Source organism: Cupressus sempervirens, chromosome 3, assembly GCF_028749045.1.
Source record: "Cupressus sempervirens isolate cs-2001-9-10 chromosome 3, ASM2874904v1, whole genome shotgun sequence".
NCBI classification, from domain to species: domain Eukaryota; kingdom Viridiplantae; phylum Streptophyta; class Pinopsida; order Cupressales; family Cupressaceae; genus Cupressus; species Cupressus sempervirens.
This window is the reverse complement of record NC_143120.1, coordinates 447,059,846-447,084,163: the sequence shown is the minus strand read 5'-3', so window position 1 is coordinate 447,084,163 and position 24,318 is coordinate 447,059,846. Positions and strand designations below refer to the sequence as shown.

The window sequence follows — 24,318 nt, the reverse complement described above, 5'->3', positions numbered from 1 at the left end:
ACTGTTAAAAAAGCACAACCGTTTGAAAAAAGCTTGCTTTAACTGGTACCTTTTACGTGAGAGGCAGGGCAATTTGTTATTATGTCGCTGTGTTGATTGTGCAAGCTGAGTAATGGCGACGGCCAGGGCTTGTCTTTCTATGAGTTCTCGGATGAGATATGTCTGGGTCTGTCCTGTTCAATGTAGGACACAGGCCCTCAATTCTTCACGAGGAAAACTGATGAGACATGGATGATTGTGGATTTGATTATGCCACTGTGGTGTCTGCAATGTTTGAGAGTTTCTATTAGGGAAGGGGCAAGACGGTGCTGGTGTAATTTCAGGTTACTTTCTAGTAGATTCTTTTTCCTACATTTCAATTATTAGAATCTTTGCACGAGAGTCAGATCCATGATTGTTTCTGCAATTTTATTACAGAGCCCTTAAATCTGACTTTTGATAGCAGAAATGGCGTCCCCGCTCAATCAAATGCGCAATGTTCAGATATGCCCTCGCACTCAACCTCTCTGACGCTCTGCAGAGGGAATGCGAAAGGAAGAGACAGAGCACAACTGATGGAGGCTAAATTCTTGTTCTAGGTAATTCTTCTTACCCGTGTTTGATGCTTTAGATTGTTTTGATGATCACCATAGTCTGCGACTTGTCCCTTGCTTATTACATTGCTGTTTTGAATATCAGTTGCAACTGGATGTAAGATGTCCTTTAACTCCTATCAAATTAACCTTTCTGTTTAAATACTGTAGATTGAGAGAATGTATTTATACTGTAGATTCTCGCCTCTATCAGGAAAAACTCTTTAAACTTATTCAATCAAATTATGTCAAAAACTCAGGTTCTAGGATAAGGGAGCGGAATAGCATTTTTACACATTTTAAATTTCTCCCTTAGATTTTCACATCCTTACTAATGCCCTCACAATCATCACACATTAACTGTTTGGACAATCCTTCCTTATCCGAGAGATCTTTCTGAGGAAGAAGCCCAAGCTACATTCCAAGTCTTTGCCATGGTTGTTATATGTATATGGTTTATCCTCTTACTAATGTTCTCATTCCCATTGCATTGCAACTGCCTGGAGAATCCAGAAACTTTATCTGGAAATCTCCTGTATAAGGTGTTCAAACCATGTTTACTTATATGGGGATAATTATATCTACAAATTTTGTACTGGTATAGTGGTGAAAGTATAAGGTAGTATGTCAACGTAATATAAGAGAATTTGGTGCGACTTCCAATAGTGAGGGCAAATATTTACAAATCTATGATCACATTTTTTTGAATATTGTTTGTCAGTGATCCTATGGATGATCCATATTTTCTCTTGTTTATAGTAGAAACACACAAACTGCATGCTTTTGTTGCTGGGTTATCTCAGTTGATCAATGACAGCTGAATAGAGGCCTAAACTTTCGTTTGCAACTGAAAAAAAAAAATGTGACTAAATTTTGTGATGCAACACAACTCTTATCCTGGAAGACCTCGGATGGGGCAAAACCAGCTTGTATTGGCCATTGCTCATCTGCTTGTTTATTGTTACTCAGAGAACTAAGTACAGTGATAACAGATACAACTTTTAGTTGTTCTCCTTATTGCCGAGTCTGCTATTCCAGTTTTAATCTGAAATTCTTCTTCTTCTAGATGCCTCAACACTCAAACTTGCCTCTCATGCTCTAATTTTCCCTCCACATGTCTTTATATTAGCTGCTGAAAGTCCCTAACTGTGCAGTGGAAGGTCTTTTTGTTCAGGCATGGATAGACAAAGTTGAACTAGCTGGTTCAACTTCTCAGATGTTTAACTTGGACGACACCGCCTGTTTCATTGAGTTGGTGGTTTCCGAACTGCCCCATGATTGAATTGACAGTCTCATACTGCTTGTTCTTCTGAGGTTTTCTGAAGCTTGAAACTCCAGAAGTGAATCCTTCTGCTGATGTTTTCTCTTTTTAAAGATCCTTATGGATCGTATCTCTCTTGTGAAAGAGGCTTTTGATCACACGCACATTCAACAGGACACCGGCTATGGGAACAGTTCTCCCATTTTCTCCTTCAAGAATAATTTTGTTTTATTCGGTTCTTGTTCTTTGAGTCCTATATGCCAAGATTCCTGGGCACTCCTTCTGGGCTGTCTAGTCTTCCTTTGCAATACTACATGCTCACCAAGTATTGCTTGTTCATCAGGTCGTCCAATGAGGCCAATAAGCACTCTTCATCTTCTTGATCCAACATGGCTTGTTGATATGGATGCAGGTATGTACAATTTACAATTGAATGGATCCTCATATATTGGGGTGGATAAAGTGCAGAAGCATTGTTTCCAAGCACTTCCAAGGTGGTGAAGGGTTCACACCTCAGTGGTTTTACCTTTTTGGCTAGTCCTTGTAGCCTTTCTTTTCCCAAGGTTAGCCACATCTTGTCTCCCACATTGAGACTCTTGTACTTGAGGCCTTTCTGGTTAATCTTTCTTCTTGAGGTGGATTTGTCCATTCCATTCATTGAATTTCACGAGTCCTTACATCTCTTGACTGTGCTCTAATTTCTTGTCTTTCTGATTCAATGCAACATCAAGTAGTTAGTAGGTTGATAACCCAAACAAACCTCAAATGCCAACTGATTCTTTAATGAGCGAATTTCTCAATTGTAAGAGTGCTGGACGTTGGGCAACAACTCATCCCAAGTCCTTTGACACCTGTTGTCAGTGTTGTACCAAGGTCACAATTCACTGATTCCATTTGTCCATTTGTTTGTGGATGAAAAGTAGTACTCTTTTGGAGCCCTGCATCTATTTTGTCCTGCAATATAAACCAACATTTCCTTACAAACCTGGAACCTCCATCCAAGGACTGAATTAATAGATTGTGGTAGTCCAAAGTGCACCCCCAGTTGCCTGTTCGGTTGTATTGGGCCTTGGCTTCTCACATTGAGTAAGATGACACATCTTGGTGAATCTAACTACAACTACAAAAATAAAATAAAAATCATGTCCACATATATACCTTGAAGCTCTTTTCCATCGATATATGGGCGTAGGTTGATTTCCTGTATTAGTATGTTAGATGTACCAGCGCAACAAATTTTGCAAGCAATGCATAAGGAAAGTAAAGCTAGAGCAGCAATAAAGTCACAGTCTAATACACAGTAAAAGGGTCTGTTTGGTTGCAGGTATAGGAATGGGGAATATGAATGCATATTAGAAATAGGAATAACTATTCTAATAACAGCTATTTTTTGGAATGGGCATAAGCTTAGAAGCAAAATGAAAATATGCATTCCTATTCCCTATTCCAATTTAAGTACCAAATAGAAAATAGAAAACGTATTCCTAATTTTCTATTCCTATTCTAGCAACCAAATGCAGAATATAGTAACCACTATATGCTATAGGAGAAGTTACAGAACAACACATGTTTCTTTCTGATAGATCTCAGCATTTCGAGCTGTGATTAAGTGGAGCATTTCAAGATACATCAAACGATATGTTCAGTATCAAACAATCTAATGTAGAGCAAGATATTTTTAGCAAGAAATAACAGAGCTCGGTATAATGTATTACCAAAGACAGGGAACTGAAAAGAGGTTGCAATAATATACACTTTATCTGTGCTTTGTAAAGAAAGCAATCCTCATCATAGATGTAATGATCCTGTAAAGGTGGAGCAGTATATGCATAAGAGCAGGGAAGACTTCTTTGATCTCAACAATTCTTGGAGTTCGTTAGTTCAAAATCTAGCATTGTCAATATTAAAAAAAAAAAAAAAAAACATTTCTTGAGGAAATACCATTAATACAAAATACCGGGTTTCTTGTCAGGGGCACCATTGCCTATCTGCCACAAGTCGCTTTAATGCAACAGTTCGGGACAACATTTTATTTGGATCTCCATATGATCCAATACGTTATGAAAGAGCAGTCCATTTTAGCGCACTGGAACATGATCTTCAGTTTTTACCTGGTGGTGATCTCACAGAGATTGGTGAAAGAGGAGGGAACATATGAAGAACTCATCAGACATGGGCCTTTATTTCAGACGCTATTGGAAAATGCTAGATAAATGGAAGATGGAATAGCGAAGTTACTTTCACCATACGAGGATAAGGGTTTCATGATAAACCAAAGTTTTTAAGGTCCATAGCTTAGTCAAAGCTCACAGTAAGAGTATCGATGGTCAAGACTATGACATCTCTAGAAATGACAAGTGCAAACTCCAAATCACATGCCAATGTCGGTTTTAAAGAGAAATGCATGTTGCATGTTTTTGTATAAAACAGAAAAGCTTTCAAGTTTGCAGTCACAGTGTTATCGAATTAGCAGACAAAATCTTCACTAAAAAATCTTCAAAAACAGAGCGGCTGAAGTCGGCCAATTGTAACAGCTGATCGAAATGCAGACTCCATCAAAAGTTCATCAAATTCCTCAATTTGACCTTCCAAGTTGGCCAGGATATCAACTTGCATTTTTTCAGATAATTTTAAGTGTTAGGGCATTTTCTTAAGATTTTCAAATGAGCCTTGGATTATATGGGATTCTTTTCCATTTACTAAACGTGGGTTTTAACCCTTGCATTCTTCTTGTTTTATATTAATATTAATATTTGTTATGTTTTATAGCTAACAAATGTTCATATTAATATAAATTAAGAATTAAGAATTAAGTCATCCTTTTAAGTGTTTTTGTGTTTTTGCATATATTCATAAAATTGTAATTAATATTTATTTTATATTAAGCTATAAACTATATAATAAATATTACAAAATATAGGTATTAGTCAAACGTATAAGTCATTTATTCATTTATTTTCTCATGTGCTATAATGACTTATTCTTTGGAGAGATAAGAGTGCATTAAGGGTTTAATGACTTGTTCTTGGAACTTGGAAGCTAGTGAGTTGGCAACCAAAAGAGGGTATCTAGGAGTTCATGGAGTGGATTTAGGGGAGGTCATTTTTTACTTTGCCATGGTGGTTGGAAGGCATTTATGGACTATTGGAATATTTTGCGGACACTTTTGATGAGGTGTTGGTTATTTATTGGATGAGATGACTTTTTTCAGCATGATGGCTTCTTCTCATTGAGTTTTGACTCCTCTTTTCTAGCCTTTTTAGTTGCATTCGACCCTAGGAGGTTTGGAGTGTTTGTACTTAATGAGTTTTGGTAACTCATTTTAGGGAGTTCTTGGTAATGCAAAATTTGGCTCTTAGTGACTTTTATGTGTCCTTTAGTCATTTATTTTGCATTTCTTTTGAAATTCACTCATGATGATATATATATTATAAGGCTTCCTTGGAGACTAATTTGGCATAAGCATTTATCATCTTCTTGTCAGTTACATAGTTGTGTGTAGTGTGATTTGATCAAATTGTTAGTTGAAATATACATGTAACGTAAATTTACACATGTAAATATAAGTATAACTTGGGACTACATAAACATACACATTTTAAATCATCACTTCTTAATTTTACTTAGGGTTATTTCTAGTAAAGTTATTAGGAAAACCTATAGGCTTAACAGGGCTACCATATTCTAGATGGTGCAAGTCAGGGTATTGATTTGACTCTAGGATATTGCCCAATAATCAAGTATTGATGAACCTATCTATTAATTCTTACCAGAAATCTAGTCTGCCAAAGTGACCAACATCCTCAGTGGCACTTACCTTTCTCCCCAACATTCAGTCCTCCATGTGCTTTTACCAAGTCTTTTTCCTTGTTCCTAATGATACTCCCCCTCTCTTTCCTTTGGGTCTAATTTAATTGTGCACCCACTTGCCACATTATAGTAGTCAACCTATTATCATATCATGATAAATTAATACACATGCATAAACCCAAATAATAATTAAATTTATCGAACTTGATTAATCATAATGACATCTTAAAATCAAATAAATTTCATTATTAAACATCATTCTGAATAATAATTTTTTAAATTCATTAAACAAAGCATGTAGGATCCATTTAGCACAGAATTCATAAAACCATCATTAACTTAAAATGAAATTGAAAACTACTTAGGGCACAACTTGCAAAGCCATGGGTTAGTCCAAAATAAAATCATTTAGGGTATACTTTTAAACCAACTATATAATATAAACCCAAAACCACTTAGGGCATAAAAAATATTATTTAAGCAAATGCACACCACTTAGGGCATAAGACAATACATGGAGAGATATAATAGTTCAAAAAGGGGTGTGATGTATATACCCTTCCCCTTATGAGTCATTGTCTTCGATGATAGAAAATCAAAATTGATTAAATATTTATATCTCCATAAACAATAATGTTAATTCTAATCTAATCAATTATAGATATTAAAAAGAAAGAGAAATTACTATTGGATTTCATCATTATCCTTCCATATAGCACTTTCTTTTGAATACTCGTCCTAGTGCACCTTGCATTGCTTTACTTATTGCATAGGTGAAGCCTACGTACCTTGAGCACCCTTATGGGCTTGACCAGGACCACCCTTAGGTATTGCATATGCAAAGAATTCTAGTCAATCATATGAGAGAAATCTAAAATATATTTCTTAAGATAAGACACATGAAATACATTATGCATCCCAGACAGAGCTGGAGGTAGAGCAATCCTGTAAGCAACTGGGTTGACAATCTCTAAAACTTCAAAAGCACCGACATATTTGGAAGAAAGTTTTGAAGATTTTCCAAAACTAATAACACACTTCTGGGGCTTAACCCTTAAGATTACTTTTTCTCCTACCACAAACTGTTGGGGTGTCTGCTTAGCAGTTGCAAAACTTTTTGTTGATCAGTAGCCTCAGCTAATCTCTATCAAATCAATTGAACTTGCGCCTCCATTTCCAATAACATTTCTAGTCTTATCAATATCCTATCTTCTAGCTTATCCCAACTGATAGGAGTTCTACACTTTTTTCTGTATAATGCTTCAAAAGGAGCCATTTTAATGGAAGACTGGTAGGTTTTGTTATAGGAAAATTCTATTAATGGTAAGTAGTCTTCCCATTTGTATTATTGATCCATGCAGTAAATTCTAAGTAGGTCTTCCAAAATTTGATTGACCCGTTTCTGTTTGACCTTCTATTTCTAGATGATAAGCGAAGCTTATATTAAGATGAGTCCCTAGAGCAGAAAAGAGGCTTTTCCAAAACCTAGACATTATTTAGGCATCTCTATCAAAGATGATCTTCTTGGGTACACTATGAATCCTAAAGACTTCCTATACAAATTTGTGTGCTATCACAAGAGCTTCATTTGTAAGATTTCTTGGAATAAAGTGTGCTAATTTAGCAAGTTTATCTACCACGATGAGGATAGCATTATGTTTCTTTAGTGACATGGGTAGTCCTTGAATAAAGTCCATTCTGATTACTTACCACTTCCATTTTCGAATAGCATGTGGAATGAGTAATCCTATGGGGTGATGATTTTCAACCTTGATTCATTGACACTCCAAACAAATGGTAACAAGTTTGGCCATATCTCTTTTCATATTCCTCCAAAAGTATAGGGGTATGGCATGAGCTAAGAGTTTAGTAACTCTCGGATGATTAGAATAAGGAGATGAATGAACTTCCTTCCAGACCAAGTTCCTTAATTCTCCAAAGTTTGGAATATATATCCGCTCTTAATATCTAATTCATTTGATTCGAAATGAAACTTGTCATATTTTTGGTCTTGAGCATTTATCCCCAATGCTTCCTTAACTTGGTTGTAGTATTATCATTTACAAAATTCAAAAGAACTTATTGTCTAAAATTTGTTTGAATTGATGTTATTGTTGATATATGTTACTTGTGACTTAAGGCTATATCCTTTATCCTTTGATGTAACTAATTTTGAAGTCATAATCTGACGTCATCTCTAACCATCATCTTTGATGGACATTTAGGTTAGGTTGGGTGAGTATATATTTCAACCCCTAGTGATTTGATCTAAGCTCAAATGTTTTCCCCATCAAATTATGTTTCCATTTCTGTAGGAACATGAACTATAGAAGCTAACTTGAAATCATGAGGGACATAAATCATTTTTTAGTTTTTGAGTTTCTGCAACTCATATGCGATCACTCAACCATCCTACATTAATACTACTTTGAACCCTTCCCTTGACGCATCAGTCACTACAAGAAACACATTTCAGGATCTAACACGTTCAGAATTATTGTCATGGTTAATTTTTCTTTAAGTAATTAAAACCTCTTGACATTCACTAGTCCATTGAAATATTTTCCTTTATGTTGTAAGGAAGTAATAGGGTAAGCAATACGTGAGAAATTAAGGACAAATTATTTATAGTGACCTACTAACCCCATAAAATTTTTCTCTTCATGAACATTCCTGGGTACATGCCATTATGCCATTGTCTTGATTTTTGATGGGTTCATAGCTATTCCATTCTTGGAAATTATGTGTCCTAAGTATTAAATCTCTTTCTAGAAGAAAACACATCGAGACAATTTCCTAAATAGTTTATCTTCTTGAAGGACTTTAATACAAAGTGGAAGTATTGTAGATGTCCCTCCTCATTCTTTGAATATATTAATATATTGTTGAGGAATACAAGGATAAGCTTATTTGAAGAATTGTGAAACATACATTTAACAAGTTTCAACTTGGGTACTAGATCTACGAAGAATCAAACATTTGTTTTAGAGTCATCTAGGCAATTCCTTAGGAAATACATCATGGAATTCATGTAGGTAGAGGTACCTATATGTTAATCTCATTGCAAGATATATTATCAGTTAGTGTCAAAACACTTACTTCATAATGGACAGACAATAGTAACTGAGTTACTAGTGTGTAGTGTTAACCAAGCTCACTAAGGAACCATGCAAACAATGTTAACTATGCAGGAAGTAAGTAGTGCCAACCGAGTTGCTATGTTAACCGAGTTGATAGTTCATACCGAGCTATAGTGTCAACTGACTTGATAGTGTCTACTGAGCTCCAGTGTGAATTGAGTCAGCAAAGTAGTTTTGTTCCAAGGTGATAATCAAGCTGACGTAACAATGCGAATGAGTCAGCAGTGTCTACCAAGTGATCAACATGAATCAAGCATCCAGTATTAGTCGAGTGCCAGAGTTAGTCAAGGAAACAATGTTGCCCGAGTATCTTTAGTATCGCTCGAGTAGGCCATTGGACCCATGTTTCAACATTGAGCCGACTTGGTAATTATTTTGGGAATTAGTTATGTTGTAGCCAATCCGTGATGGAATTATTTGGATGGATATAAGGTATTTTGTTTATCCAACTCATCTCAATTCATTGTATTATAATTTCAAGCATTAAGTGAATATGGAAGAGCATATTATTTGAAGGCTACAAGCATTCCAGGGAAAGGAAGAGACTCATCTATCACAATCAAGTGATCAATTTACTTCAAAGGATCTTCATTAGCAATCACAGTTGCACATTAGAGATCAATCCATTGATTCATCCTAACAAGTGCATCAGTCCCAAATCCTTTAATCGAGTGGACCTAATGGTCCTTTCCAAATACTCCTAATAGAGTACATACTTAATTGTATTGTAAAAATCCTTTCACAAGGTGGATCTAACAATCCTTATTGCTCTTAATCGAGTAAGATCACCAAAAGTGATCATTTGTAAGCCTTAACATACCAACTTTATTACTGCAGTAATGAAGCATTGTGGGCGTCATCCCTACCCCAATTTTACCTTCTACTTGGAGGGTTTTTGGGTTACCAATATTGTGTTATGGTGTTGTTACTTTACTGTTTTATGTTTCATGCATACAAGTATATTAGACAACTTAATAAAGTGGTTTAATTGAAGAAGTTTAAGTGATTCCTAATTCACCTCTTCCCCCCCCCCCCTCAGTTACCTAACTTGCATTACATTTCCAACACTATCTTCAAAAGACCCCTTTATTTCCTTATTTTCATTGCTTTCAACATGGAATAATAGATAGTGATCTTGATATTTGACTTCTGTTGGTTTCTTAATTTTTTCCATCTTGATTACAAAGAGATTACACCCTTTCTTCTCACTGTGCCTTAGTTGAGACCCGATGAGTTTCCTTAATGTAGCATCTTGCTTAATTCCTTGAATATACATTGCAGTGCACAAATCATTTAAACATTCAACTGTTTTGATAAAACAGTCCACTCTAATCATGTTTTGCCACAACCATTTTATGCCCAAGATTGCCTAAGATAACATTGCACGACCCTAGTGACACAATATATAGATTTACTTCTATTGCGAAGTTAGGAAATTCTACTCTAGCCTCAAACAAACACTTGCTTTACTCGAGCTCTAGACTGGTTTGCGTACATAATAGACTAAGCATTCTTTAGAAATCCAGTCCCTTTTTTATATTAAGTTTATTTAACCTCCCATTTGGGGGAATTGAACACAATATCTTCTATTACAAAGAGAAGCAACAACTGTTGCATTGCAACCCAATGCCTTAAATCTAATCCTTTTTAAAAACTGACTAAGGATCTTAGGGGACATGATATTCTCCATATCCCTGTATCTATCAAGATTGATACAATATTGTACTGTACAACATACTCGTCACCTCCACTGGTGTGATCTTGAAATTTGCCTACCTATTATCTGTTGCAGCATGGATTTTTTGTTGAAAGTTTTTTTGTTGATTAGGAAGAGGATTTCTTTGTATCTGATCACCTTGGTTCTTGGTGGGGCATTGGTTGACATGACGCTTGCTACCATAAGTAAAACATCCTCTTGGTGACCCCTTCTTTTTAGATGTCTTAGACGATGACTCAACACCCTTGTTGTTCCCAACAAGTCTTTTTTTGCTATTAGTAGTATCATGTTTACATCTCCCTTATATTTCTCAGCTTCTTTATGAAAAATTCGCTCTTCATCTGATTTTTGCTTGAATGGTTGATAAGTCTCTGACCACTTCCCCTGGCCATGACTCTTTTCTTTGATAAAGTCGTCCTTCTTTAACTTGATTTCTCGTCACATTGCTTTCTTGTAAGCCTCTATTTTGATGGGTGGGGCTAACACATCCATTGGACTCCCTACCTATCCTATTATTTAACCCCGTAATGTATTTTTGGAGTTGGTAGGTCTCGTTGTCTTGAAGGTCATGTTTGTACGTAAGTAATCTATGGAATTTTTCTGTATATTCATTCACTGACAAATGCCCTTGCTTAAGCTCCTGAAACTTAGATAATTTATGCTCATAAAAGAGCCGAGGCAACCCTCTCCACCTAAAGAGTTCAACAAACTTTAACCATGTAACATTGGACTGTTTGAGTTTCATTTCTGCTTTTTTACTTTCCCACCAATCCACTGCCTCTCTGGTTGACTAGTGGGAACCCCATATGACCTTTTGGATCTTGATGTGATTTATCATTTCAAAATACTTTTCCATCCCAATGAGATACACTTCAGAAGAATCACCAGACACCGATCCATCATATTGTGGGGGTTTGACCTTTTTCATATCCTCAGATATTATTCCTATCCTTGGGTTATTCTCTGAACTACGTTCTTTTCTATGGTTATGCTCATCCGTCCAAACGTTGATTGATATGACTGATCAGTTCTAGTTTTGGGTCTAGACTTCGACTCTTCTTGCTCAATTTCCTCAACATTTTTTTTTCTTCCAAATTTGTGAGTCTAGCCTGAGTTTACTTCATCATTATCAGTAATTGAATTGATTTGCTTGAAGATGAACTAGGTGGCTCATCTTTGATTTCTAATATTTTGAGCAATCTGAAGGAAAAAAAAGTATTATTATTATTATGCAAGATAAATTAAGAACATACATGAGCAATAAATACAATGATAAAAATTTACACACAACAAAATTGGTTTTATTTCTATTCATATTTCACTTTGCAAAACTCTCCCTTTCTACAAACTCTCTTTACAAGATCACACCAAAATTGTAATTACATAATAACATTCCTCTACTTCTTCATCCTCACTTCATGTGATGGGCTCCTTCTGACCTTCATAGTCAAAAGGTATAAATCTATATCCCGAGGTTGGTACTCATGAAGCAAAAAGTGCTATTGGTTAACTAAAGTAGGAGTTTGCACCAACTTACATTCCTCCTTGGAAGATGGTGTGTTTTCTGTGACCATTTATGAGTTTTTGTTTTTTTGTTTTGTTGACTATTTGTGTTTACACCCAAAAGGCTTTCTTTCACATAAACCCTAATTGTAGGAGTCTATGCCCTTCTCTTGTGTTTGATCCTAGTTGTGGAAGCTTCCATAGTTTAATTGTCAAATGGTAGTTCTACTTGAGAGTAATCAAAGTCTTTATATAATGTGTTTTCTAGTTTGATGGTAAGAGGGGCTTAGACTTTTTTTCATTTTGTTCTGATAATGGTCGACATCCTAGAACAATCCCAAATGCCAAAATTAGTTTTAGTTAGAAGGCTTTGGTGAGCCTAGGTTTAGTGTTGAACCTAGTGCTCTTATACCATATGTAACATGCCAATAGTTTGTTAAAGAAAAAAATGGCTAGGTCTTTTTATAAATTTGCTCAAATTTTGGAACAAGTTTAGAAATTAAAGCTATTCAAGTTCAACAAATGAGAATTGAAGATTGATGAGGACCGACTAATTCTAGTGCATCTTGGCCAAGGATTCTAATTCATGGTAAACATGTAGTCAATCCACACACTAGTTGACTTACACTGTCTAAGCAATCAAGTATAGGCATCTATATGTGATATGGAAGGTTTTGATGGCAAGGTTGCCTTAGCATCTTCTTATAGGTGGGTCTTACAATGCTATTGCATTTTGTATTAAGGGGAGCGACTGGCCTGTAATAGTCTCTTAATAGCCTGTTAAAGGGATGATTCTTTATTCTGATATAATTTTCGTTGTCTAGTCTATAGAGTTTATCTGAAGCTTTTAGTTCCCTTCCAAATAATCACTAACTTGGATAATCACTAACTTGGGGTGTACATAGGGTGAGCTATTATGCTTATGATTACTATTAATTTACTATAATATATGTATTGGGGCCGCTACCTATTAGAATAGTACAGTTCTGGCTAAGAATAGCAGAGTCCCACATGAACAACCAACCCTCACAAATAGTAGGGGAGTTTCCCAGTTTAGCCCACTACTATTTATGGGGGCTGGAAGGTAACTTTGGGTGGGAGGGAAACAACCCTACTATTTTATGTGTCATCCCCACACACATGAATTGATGCCATTAATTGATTATCACCTCTGCCATCCATCCTAGAACTATCGAGTAACTCCGACTCTATTGGCATAGCGCCCTTGCCTTAATAACAATAGGCAACCGACCCATAGAATTGTAAGGAGTCTTTCAATCTATACTCTATACATAACATGTGAACTATTGAGCGAGTGAGGCCCAACAATTTAGGCTATAGTTCGTACTAGAAGAGTAGGATTTCGGCTAGCCTCATAGAATTGTATGGTCGTTACCTCCTCCTACGTAGGGGTCAAAAATGACTTGTCCAAATGCATAAATACTTTTTGGCGTTTATTGCACGCTTGCATGTAGAAGTAGGACAATAGTGTCCAAGATCCTATATGTAACATGAGTGTTTAGGTGGGAACTATAGCAAAAATTTGTTGGCACAAAACCATACAATTATAGGGCACCCGTCCCCTTCCCCTTTGCCATAGTAGGGGTAGGGGTATGCAGGGGTAGGGGGTGTTGGCATGTTACTAATAGAATCAATCCACCAATTGATCCTTAGATCCTAAAGATTTGTCGATCCACCTAAAGAGCCATTCAAATAATCTATTTTAGGTAGGGGTGATGTGAATAATATAGAATAGGACTGCCTCCCTACTTTGTTCCATAGTAGGGCTTTGGGCCAGAAGTCGATCGATGTGCATGCAAAATAGTGTCCCCCTACTATGGAACTACAAGCGTGCTTCTCCTACTACCATTCTGTACTCTACTTGCATAGGTATCTAGGGATCTCCTCAGTGTTCTAGGTGAAAGTATGAGCGAGAGCAACAAAGGCTGGTGGAGAATAGGTGGTAGGCAACTCGCCAAAGAATTGTAGGGCAACAATAGAATAATAGGGCTTCCAACTTTCAAAAAAGAGTGTATGTCGTAGGATGGGGAGTAGTTTCTTGCCCAACCCACTAGTGCCCCTTATATATATAGGCACAGATAGGCAGGGATAGCTAAGGTAGCATGGTACAAAGACATGGGTAGTTGGATCCCATCCCCATTCTGGTTCATGCACGAGGGAGGATGGGAATGATAGTTATGAGGATGGGACCGGTTGGTGAAAGCCCAAGTGGCCCCTTAAAATTATATGGCCTTCTATTGTTGTGTGTGTGTGTGTGTGTACACACACACACACACACACACACACCTGAGAAGCAGTGATATGTTATTTTCTTTAGCCACCTATCCATTTCCACATCTATCTATGTCTAGCCTCATTTCATCTAGTGTGTTTAGCTTTGTCCGATATCCCCTAGATTTGGAAATAAGATGCCCTTAAAATGGTAGTGGACCATTTGGCTTCCCTACTATTCTAAAGGGGAACTTAGTTCTCCAATAAGTAAGTGAGTTCACTCTGGGTTCAAGATCTTTCTTTGCCACCTCGTATGCTCCATCTTTGGATGGAATGGGGGATATCATTAAGAACAATCTGCCCTTATCATTGGGTAGATTGGGTGAGAATAAATAAAGCCTCACACCCCTATGTTTAGCCCCTGTAAAAAAAAAATGTTGTAGGGAAGATTAGGGCCTATGGTTTTCTTTTTCCTAGTAGTATGTGTTTGATCCCTAGTTAGCTAGCAGCATCAGAGCAATAAGATAAAGGAAGGCCTCAAATTCTATGGGTCTACAAAATAATTATAGTGATTGACATTGACCTGTATCATGATATGCCTGACCATTCACCCATTCAAGTTGTAGGGGTCTCCGAGAAAGATCAATGTTGCTAATCCCTTTGGCTAAAAAAAATTATCAACATTTTGGTGAACATTCTACTTGACCTCGACAAGTTATCCAATTGCCCAATATATCTTAGTTCAGGACTAGGGATTGTGTTGCTAAAGGAGCCTAAAGAAACTATAGGATGGTCCCAAGCACCCCTTGAAATCTTATAATTGGCCCATTTCAACCAACCCAGGTGGGTTCAGTCAAGACTGAACAATGGGAGCAACAAAACTGACATCAGCAACAACCCATACAATTCTATGGGGATCAAACTATCAACTCCCCTACAGTTGTAACTAGAGTCAAGGTAGCAAAACTAGCTATACAAGATGTAAAGTTAATTTTATAGAATTTCAGGACTTCCATTTAAGAAGCCCACATCCCTTATATATCCATCTGGTGCATATCATATTTCATTTATTGGAGAATTCTATAAAGAAAAGGGCAATTCTATGAGGATTTAATGCCTATTTTGGTTCCCATAGATTTGTAGGGCCAATGCCATATAACTCAATTTCACAATAGCCTAGTCATCACCACTAAAACAAGTAGCAATTCAGATTAAGTCATGATCTAGCTCTTAACCCACCAGTTTAGGATCCAAACCCATTCATTGAGGATCGAGACCTAGCACTAGAAGCAATGGTGATGTCTAAGGTCTCACATATGTAGGATATGTGACTAGGTAAAAGACATCAAAGATGATATTTAGTTATATGCCAACAGTGTTTGAGACCTTGTTGATTGAGCTACAAAGAAAGCATCCTCTAATAAAGTTAGGTAGGGTTTATTAGGGGAATTGAGTTGAGTCACTTCACCAGCCATAGGAGCAAGATATTTTTTTAATTTGAACTACCTATACTCTATACCCCTACTAATATGCTAACTATTCTATAGTCATGCCTAACATCGAGCGTTGGAAGGAAGATAGAGCATTGAATTTTGAAATAAGTGAGAGTTGAATTCACCTATAGAATAGTAGGGCAACCATGCCAATAATAGAAAGGGAAATTGACTTTCATATTTATCCTTCATTATTCTATATTGATTTCCAGCTAGTTGCTATAGTTTCAACTCATGTTATGTCTATATTTTCATAAATCCTAGCCCCTTTCTTTCTTTAGTAGGGCTAGGGGTTGGCCCCTACTATTCTATAGCATGTAGATATTGTTCATTAATGAATTAACATTCTATATGCAACATGGGTGTTCATATCCCTCTCTTTATGTTACTCAGTTACCTAGATTCCATATTTTATATTTAACGTGCCAACAACCCAAAAGAATAGCCCTACAATCAACAACTCTCCTTGTGATATAATGCTATGTTCTTATATTACAAGATGATGTAATTTTGCATTATCACATTAGAGGATAACCTTGCTCTCTCTACCAAGTTAAACTATAAGTTCTATGGTTATCCCTCTCTCACTTTCACTGAATTTAGGTGAGGGATAACCGTAACCTTCCATTAGTCAGATGGGGCCCTACCTTATAAATTCTATGATAAAGTCCTTACTTTAGGAAGATGGAGGGATAATTGTAACCACACATTTCATTTAGGTGAGGTCCTTAAAATTACACGGACTTAAAATTCTATGTCAGAATCTTGACTTTAGGAAGATGAGGGATAACTGTAATGTTTAAGATGAGGGATAACAAAAAGATAGAATTTTAGGTTAGGGTGTGAATCGAGATAGGGTAGGGTAGGCATGCTAGGTATAAAATTTGAAAGGTAAACTATCAGGCATTACCTGACATTGATTTGCTAGTCTAGGTCATATGGCTATTCCTACTATTTGCTAAGGGACCTTTTTTGGAATCCTAAACTAAGTTCAGATTATGGTATAACCTTAGAATAGTAGGTGTTCTTCATAACCCTACCTAACTTGATCATAAGTCTAGCTTTGTAGAAAGGGAAAGTGACCTCCATAGAATAGGGCATGGCATTCTACTAACCTTTAGAATAGGGCAGGGCATCAACCAATTGAGAATTGAACCTGTAGACATGACTTTTCAAGTGACCTTTCTAAATTCCCAAACTACCCCTATGTAATGTCATTTCAGGTTATGGAATAACCTTGCTTGAACTAGGTTCAAACATGGGATAACCTTTAGTTGATAAAAAGTTTGGCTCCATAAGCTGGTGAAGTGACCTTTATAAATTCCCCTAATAAACCTTACCTAACTTGATCATTTTTCTCATAGATATGACTGTAGAAGTGGTTGCCATAAAATAGTAGGGGACATGCACCCATGTTATGTATAGAATATAGATGTGGACAAGTTCACCGCTAGATAAGTTTCGTTGAAATGCTGACAATAATCCCTCATATTCACCTCGTTCGTATGAGTAACCAAATTCTATACGTAACATGCTAGAGAGGGCCCTACTATTTGATTGATTCCAAGATGGAGAATGACACTATTCGCCACACTGGAAGATAGATATTGATCGAATGGAAGGTTATCAGATTTCTCAAAAATACATTTATTCAAATAGTCCTTCTTTGCCCATCATATTTTACTTCTATTGTTTTGTATCACTATCTCCAAACAACGATTTCCATTAGTGTTGCCTTTGCAATCACATAGATAAGATAGTTGAACCAACATCGTCAGTTTCCCTATCCTCTTGACAATAGCAGGAATCATTGGAGAGCCTTGAATGTAGAACACACTATTTGTAGTCAGTTCAGTTCAGTTCCTTTCCTTCCACTCCTCCCTCCCAAAATAGGCATTGATCCCTTCCCACCACCAATAGCAATTCCTCCCTTTTTAAAGTATTGATTCCTTCCCACTAATCAATATCGATTCCATCCTATATCTTAGAAAATGCAGAGTTCTTCGAGGTTAGATTTTTTCTATATTTGGAAGGAGGAATCCCTTTAGAGATAGAGACTTTATTTTAGGAAGGAGGAATCATAGATGGGAAATGAGAACATCTTCAAAGTTCGTTCCAAACTTTGGCTTCACTACATCCCATCCACCATAAATCTACCTCTTAATCTTGGTTATTTCCATCTATCATGCTACCACATCTCTTGGTTCTACCTATTAGAAACAATAGTCCACCAAGATAACTGGGCGGGGGCGAGGGCGGGGGGGGGTGTTGAATTAGTTATCCAAAAATTAAACTATTTATCTTCTTTAAACAAACTTAACCATTCAACCAAAGTAAATAACAACCATACAAAGAAGCACATAAACAATTACACCAAATTTGTTGACTAGGGAAACCCTTGATCAGAGGGAAAACCCCAGTGGGAATGATGCCTACAAGATGATGTACTAATATAAATATTCCTTATCAGAGGATGGACCCTGTTAAGAGTCTATTACAACATTTAATACATATGAGTCCCTGTTAGGAGACTTTGAATCCCTGTTTGGAGATTCCAACTCTATTAGGAATTGTACCAACCCTATTAGGAGTTGTAGTACAATGTATGCAAGATGAGCCCACTGCCCAAACATGCAATTTCAACTACAAGAAGAGCTCATTGCTCAAACTAGTAATTTACTATTATGTCCCTCTTTCCTTTGTTTTGTCAACTGAACCAATCATTGTCAAACCTTGTAGACTAGGTCACAAACCTTAAAATCCAAATATCAGACCTCAGATCGCTCAACAAAACATCGGCAATGAAGTTTCCTTCACTTCCGCTTTGCTTTGCTCAACTTTGCGTTCGCTCTTATTGCTGCTTATCATCAATAAAAAACATACCTTATGATAAAGGAAAATGTCCTTCCTTTATACCGAGTACATAATACAATTCCCTAAGTCAATTGTTAAACCTTCTCAATTAATTATTATGGGACCACATTAAGAACACATTACACTTAGTGATAACATTAATCTTTCACCTTGCAACTTGAATAACTTTCCGTACATGCAATATTATGATGAGTGAACTTAGCCACGTCATTAGCAACATGTCTTCTTCACATCCTCAACCTTGATTCTCAGAATAACAACTCTGCTAAGAGATATAACAAGTTTACCATAACATGCCTCTGTAAACTCTATCCAAAACTTACATAACTTCTTCCAGACTTATCATTTCTTCTTTTGACGTTAACTGCATATACCAGATACTCAGAAGTATCTCTCATAACCTTAGATAGTTAGAATACTCAACTAGCTGTCCATACCAACTCGATTTTTCCGTTGTTCTTCTATTGGATACCACAAAAAATTGCTATGTTGACATCAATGACAAAATCATACATGAATGTACCATATCATCATAGTAACATATCTACAATACTCCCCCATAGGAATACCATCAGCATTCATGCTTCCAATTAATATCTCAACACTACCCATTTCACATCCTGTGGCCCTGCTCTCATCCACTAGAAATGAAGGAGTGATCCCTAGCAATATTTTCCCACCCCCTCACTTTGTTTCACTCATTAGATATCCCATGGATCTTGCTCTATCTATTTGCAGAATGGTTACGAGGTTTTTGGGAGACACAAAGGAGAATGTTGCATTGGACCCTCAAATCTACCATGGGTGTATGAAGAAGGATTTTAGGCCTTTTATACTCCTAACCTATCCGTGGCACCACCCTCTTACAGTTCTCTAGACTCGCTCCCACAATTTGTGGATCTATCATGAGATAGTCTTTGCATTCTACTAAGACGAGGGGCTCTATTTCCTTGCATCAGTGGAAATGTTTCTGAGGCAAAGGACTGAGGTTCTCCATTGTACGAGTGTGGGGGCCTCAAATTCAACATTTAGTTGTGAAAGATTTCTTTAAGAAATTAGAAATGCATTTGTCATTATTTTCTTGGTTTAGATAGTGTCTAGTACATGCATGTTTCTATTTGGTAGTGTAATTCTTGTGAAGTGTTATTCTTGTACAATGCCTAATCCTGACATGGGAAGAAGGGAACATGTTTGTCTAATCTAGGAGTAACTCAAGTGTGGTTTCTTGTGTGTGCATGTACTTTTGAAAGGATTGGTAGTGTAGTGTTTGTTTGCAGTATCTAGATTGTTTTTTTTGTACTTGTTCTTCCATTCCGTTTGCCAATAATAAAGGAAATATTATTTCATAAGTCTCTCTTCAACTACATGTGTTTACATCAACTATGTGTTAATACTATCTTTAGAAAATATTGTTTCCATGAGAGAGTGTGTTGATTTTATTAGAATGCAATCAAATGAAAAGCAAGTTTCAGTTAATGAAATACAAATTTGACTTTATTTAAGTAGATGAAAGACAATCTTGTTGATTGTGATAGAATATAAATGAGGGTAAACCCATTATCTTGAACTTTGAACAATGGAAGTTTGAGTATGAGTAATTTCAAATGAATTTCTTGTTTTCTTCTGGGTTATGTTTGCAAATATTGACCAAGCATCCAAGATGATACATTTTCTAAGAAGGGAGGATGTCACAACTTGTTTTATCTTAAAATGAATAAATCGTTATTCTTATTGGCACTTTGATGTTTTTCAAAATTCTTTATCTTTTATAAAACTAAATGGAATTATTCATTTAATGTGGCTGTTAGGAATGAAATAATCAATTACAAATTGTTGCATACCACTATCCTTTCATTTTTCATGCATTGGTTGGCATTAATGGTATGCAACATAAGCATTACTCGAGTTTTTATCACTTGTATACTGTAGAAAATCTTGGGGGGAAGCTACTAATACAATCCCTATTCTAGTCTTCAAGGTGTGGTTCCTTTGAACCTGAGAGTTAATCATGGTAGGAAATGTTTTTATTTTTCTCTTATTTTATATCCCTATTAGTGGTGTTTTTAGGGATCAATGTTCATCTTTGGAGGAAATTGATTCTTTACGTTGTTGTATTGATAATCATTTATGGACCAAAACTAGTTTCCTCTGCCTCCGAATCAGAACTCATGTTACCAAAACATACCCAATAAATGAGAAAAGAACTCACTTGCAATTCTATTTTCCATGACAGAATTTTAGGGAAGAATGTGATGAAAGTGGAGGTGGTGTCAGTTCTAATAACAAAGATGTCACCTAGTGTAATTGGAAATATGTTTACGATGGATGACCATTGACAAAAGGGAACAAGTCCACCTCCAAATTGGTGAGAAGAAAGAAAGGAATTCACAAGTTCCCTCTTCTTGCACATGTAAACTAAGGTGTCTATCATCATCTTCACAATCTTAAAGGGGCAATTATCTGAAGGGATGCATTCCTGACACTTCAGTTTTCCAATTACTCATTCATTGCCTCATATGTGAAGGGCACTTGGAGCACATAGAGGATGCCTTCTGCAACATCATTGAGGGGTATACTGCAACACACATGGAAAATCAAGCCCTTGGAGTCCTTAGCAAAATAGAGGCCGACATAGTGACAAACTAGATGTTCCAAAGAGGGATTCAAAGAAAACCTATAGGATCACAATGTAAACCTAATTTCTTCATTGGCGTAGATTTCATTCAATATATTTTCCTTAAGGTTTCTTTCTACCAAATAATCAAGGTTAGTTGCTTATGATTCCATTTTCTTTTATGCTTTTGTATTTTTTATGGTGGTTGAGCCTTTATTCCTAATAATATCACACTAGAAGTATTGTGAGATAGTGATTCTTTCCTTATCAATAATTTCTATAATGGTGTTTTCGTTTGTTTCTACACATACACAGATTCTACACCATTTTAATGTGTTGTTAATCTCTAAAGCCAACCACCCCTTCATGCATTTCTGGTCTGACTTTGTTGTCACCATTCAACATTGAGCCTTGCATAGGGCTATTACATTGTCTTCTTGAAGGTTTTCTATACGATTATGAACTTTTTAAAATCTACCAAGGCCTAGCATCTCAATGTCCATGGGGATTATTTTTAACTTTTGTAAATATTGATTCATTGTAGAAACTTTTCTTTTCCTTGGTTGGATTTTAGACATGGCATTGTCCTTTTTTTGTGTGCACGTTATACATACACTATTATTATTATCACTTTTCTAGAGGAAAGTGTATTCAAATTAATGTGTTCTATATTTATTAAGAGTGGTTGTAGATTCTTTTTGTGATATTTGTTCTTATTGACTTTATGAACTATTTATTAGAGAGTGGTGAGCACACTAACAAAATGTTGATATTAAATTATCATGTTAGGTATTCATAGATGTTATTTGTGACACATTAGATAGGAATACACATTCTTTGCATCTTTTAGATTTTAGTGTATATGTATTGTAGTATTCCATTATTGCAAATATCAAAATATATGATTCATATGTTTAGGAAAAATTTAGGCTTCATAATATTTTATTTAATAGAGAATAATGATGCTTTTATTTCCATGTTTTATAAAATGAGTTCTACATATAATGATGGACTTCTTGGGATTTTTTTTGATGTTGAGTAAATATATATTCTTATTGTACACAATTCCATTACTCTTAGTTTTTTCTTGGTTAGTCTTCATCGATGTTAGGCTGGGTATCTTTTGTGTCAAAAAAGATTCTAGTGAAGCTTAACAACTTCTTGGTAGAGTGTAAATAACTCCTACAATATTATTTCTCCTTGTGTCTTGAGTAGGTTTTGGAGCTCCTATGGTTTGGTCGTCATGTTTGAATCATCTTGATATTCTGGTAATTGATTACGATCTCTTTCGTATCTTAGGTTCACATTAAATCTTGTTATATTGTTAATTTTAAATTTAGAACTCGTAATTTTATCTTACACACACACATACACACACATGTATACATGTATGTATGTATGTATATATATGTACACACACATATGTATATATATACACACACACACACACACACACACACACACACACACACACATATGTATACAGACATATATCTATATATATATCTATGTATACATGTATATCTATATCTATATGTATGTATGTACACACACACATAAATGTATACATACATACATACATATATATATATATATATATATATATACACACACACACACATATATATGTATACATACATATATACACACACATGCACATATACATATAAACACACACATATTTTAAATTTAATAGAAATTACAATTGTTGATTGGTCAATGTCTCCACTCCTGTAGATTTTTCGGCATTTTATGAAAATTGCTTACATGACTCTTATTTTGTAGGTGTAGTCTTTACACTCTACTGGCCGTGTGAATATTAATCAGGCAAAAGTGTGAATCACTCTTTTGAAACAGGGGTTGTTCAAACTAGTCTAAGGATTGAGTGAGATTATACTTGGATACCACATGTTTGTGATTGAACAAAAAGAATTTCTCACTTGAATATTGTTTCAATGCAATGATGGTTTTCTTAAACTTGCTACAATTAGAATGCATTAATACAAATCCAATTTTTTGTTACAATGATTTAGTTGTGAGTAACCCATTCATTGCATTTCTAGACATTATTTGATTTGAAGATAAGCAGATAAAGCAGAGACTAAATATTTCAGTACAAAAAGTAGTGAGCAAGCAGAGTGGTGCTAATCATAAGACTACATGGGTTAACATTATCTAATTGCAAAATGTAAAGCAAAAGATTGTACTGAAATAGGGGTTGATATTAGGAATATTGTTGTTGCAATAGAGGCAAAATTTGAATTAACATTGAAATTTTAAAGCATGATAGAAATCCAAGAAACAGGGGATGGTGCTCAAGCAGATTGATGTGATTTAGATTTTGTGTTTTGTTTATTATTCAAGAATTTGTTAAATTAATGTTGGCTGATCCTATATTCCCAATAATATCACACTAGAAGTATTATGAGATTGTGATTCTTTCCCTATCAATAATTTCCATAATGGTGTCTTCCTTTTCAATAATCTCCATAATGATGTTTTCCTTTGTATCTACACATTCATAGCTTCTACACCATTTTAATGCATTGTTAACCTTTAAAGGCAACCACCCCTTCATGCATTTCTGGTTTGACTTTGTTGTCACCATTCAACACTGAGCCTTGCACAAGGTTTTTACACTATCTTTTGGAAGATTTTCTCTATGATTATCAACGTCTTTAAATCTACTAAGGCCTACCATCTCACTGTACATGGGGATTATTTTTAACTTTTGTAAATATTGATTCATTGTAGAAACTTTTTTTTTCCTTGGTTGCATTTTAGACATGGCATTGTGCTTTTTTTGGCGCAATAACAATAACAGAAATAACAATTATTGACTAGTCAATACCCTGACTCTTGTAGACTTTTTGGTATTTTACGAAAATTGTTGACATGGCTCCTATTTTGTAGGTGCAATCTTTACACTACTGGCAGGGTGAACATTCATCAGGAAAAAAGTGGAATCACTCTTTCGAAACAGGGTTTGTTCAGACTGGTCTAAGGATTGAGTGAGATTATACTTGGACCCCACATGTTGTGATTGAACACAAAGATTTTTTTGGCTCAAATATTGTTTCAATGAAATGATGGTTTTCTTAA

The 24,318-nt window shown here is 35.7% G+C and overlaps 1 long non-coding RNA gene across 4 annotated transcripts; it reads left to right on the top strand.

The window, feature by feature from the left end:
• Positions 1 to 53: 53 nt before the first annotated feature.
• On the top strand, positions 54 to 24,318 carry LOC149566995 (uncharacterized). 4 transcript variants are annotated; one of them, XR_016362332.1, is made up of 4 exons: positions 54 to 323; positions 418 to 578; positions 22,432 to 22,484; positions 23,002 to 23,241. It is a non-coding gene; the product is annotated as an uncharacterized LOC149566995 (long non-coding RNA). The 4 variants fall into 4 exon arrangements; XR_016362329.1 differs by lacking the exon at positions 23,002 to 23,241 and adding an exon at positions 24,130 to 24,318 and having other exon boundaries at positions 57 to 323; positions 446 to 578; XR_016362328.1 differs by having other exon boundaries at positions 59 to 323; positions 446 to 578.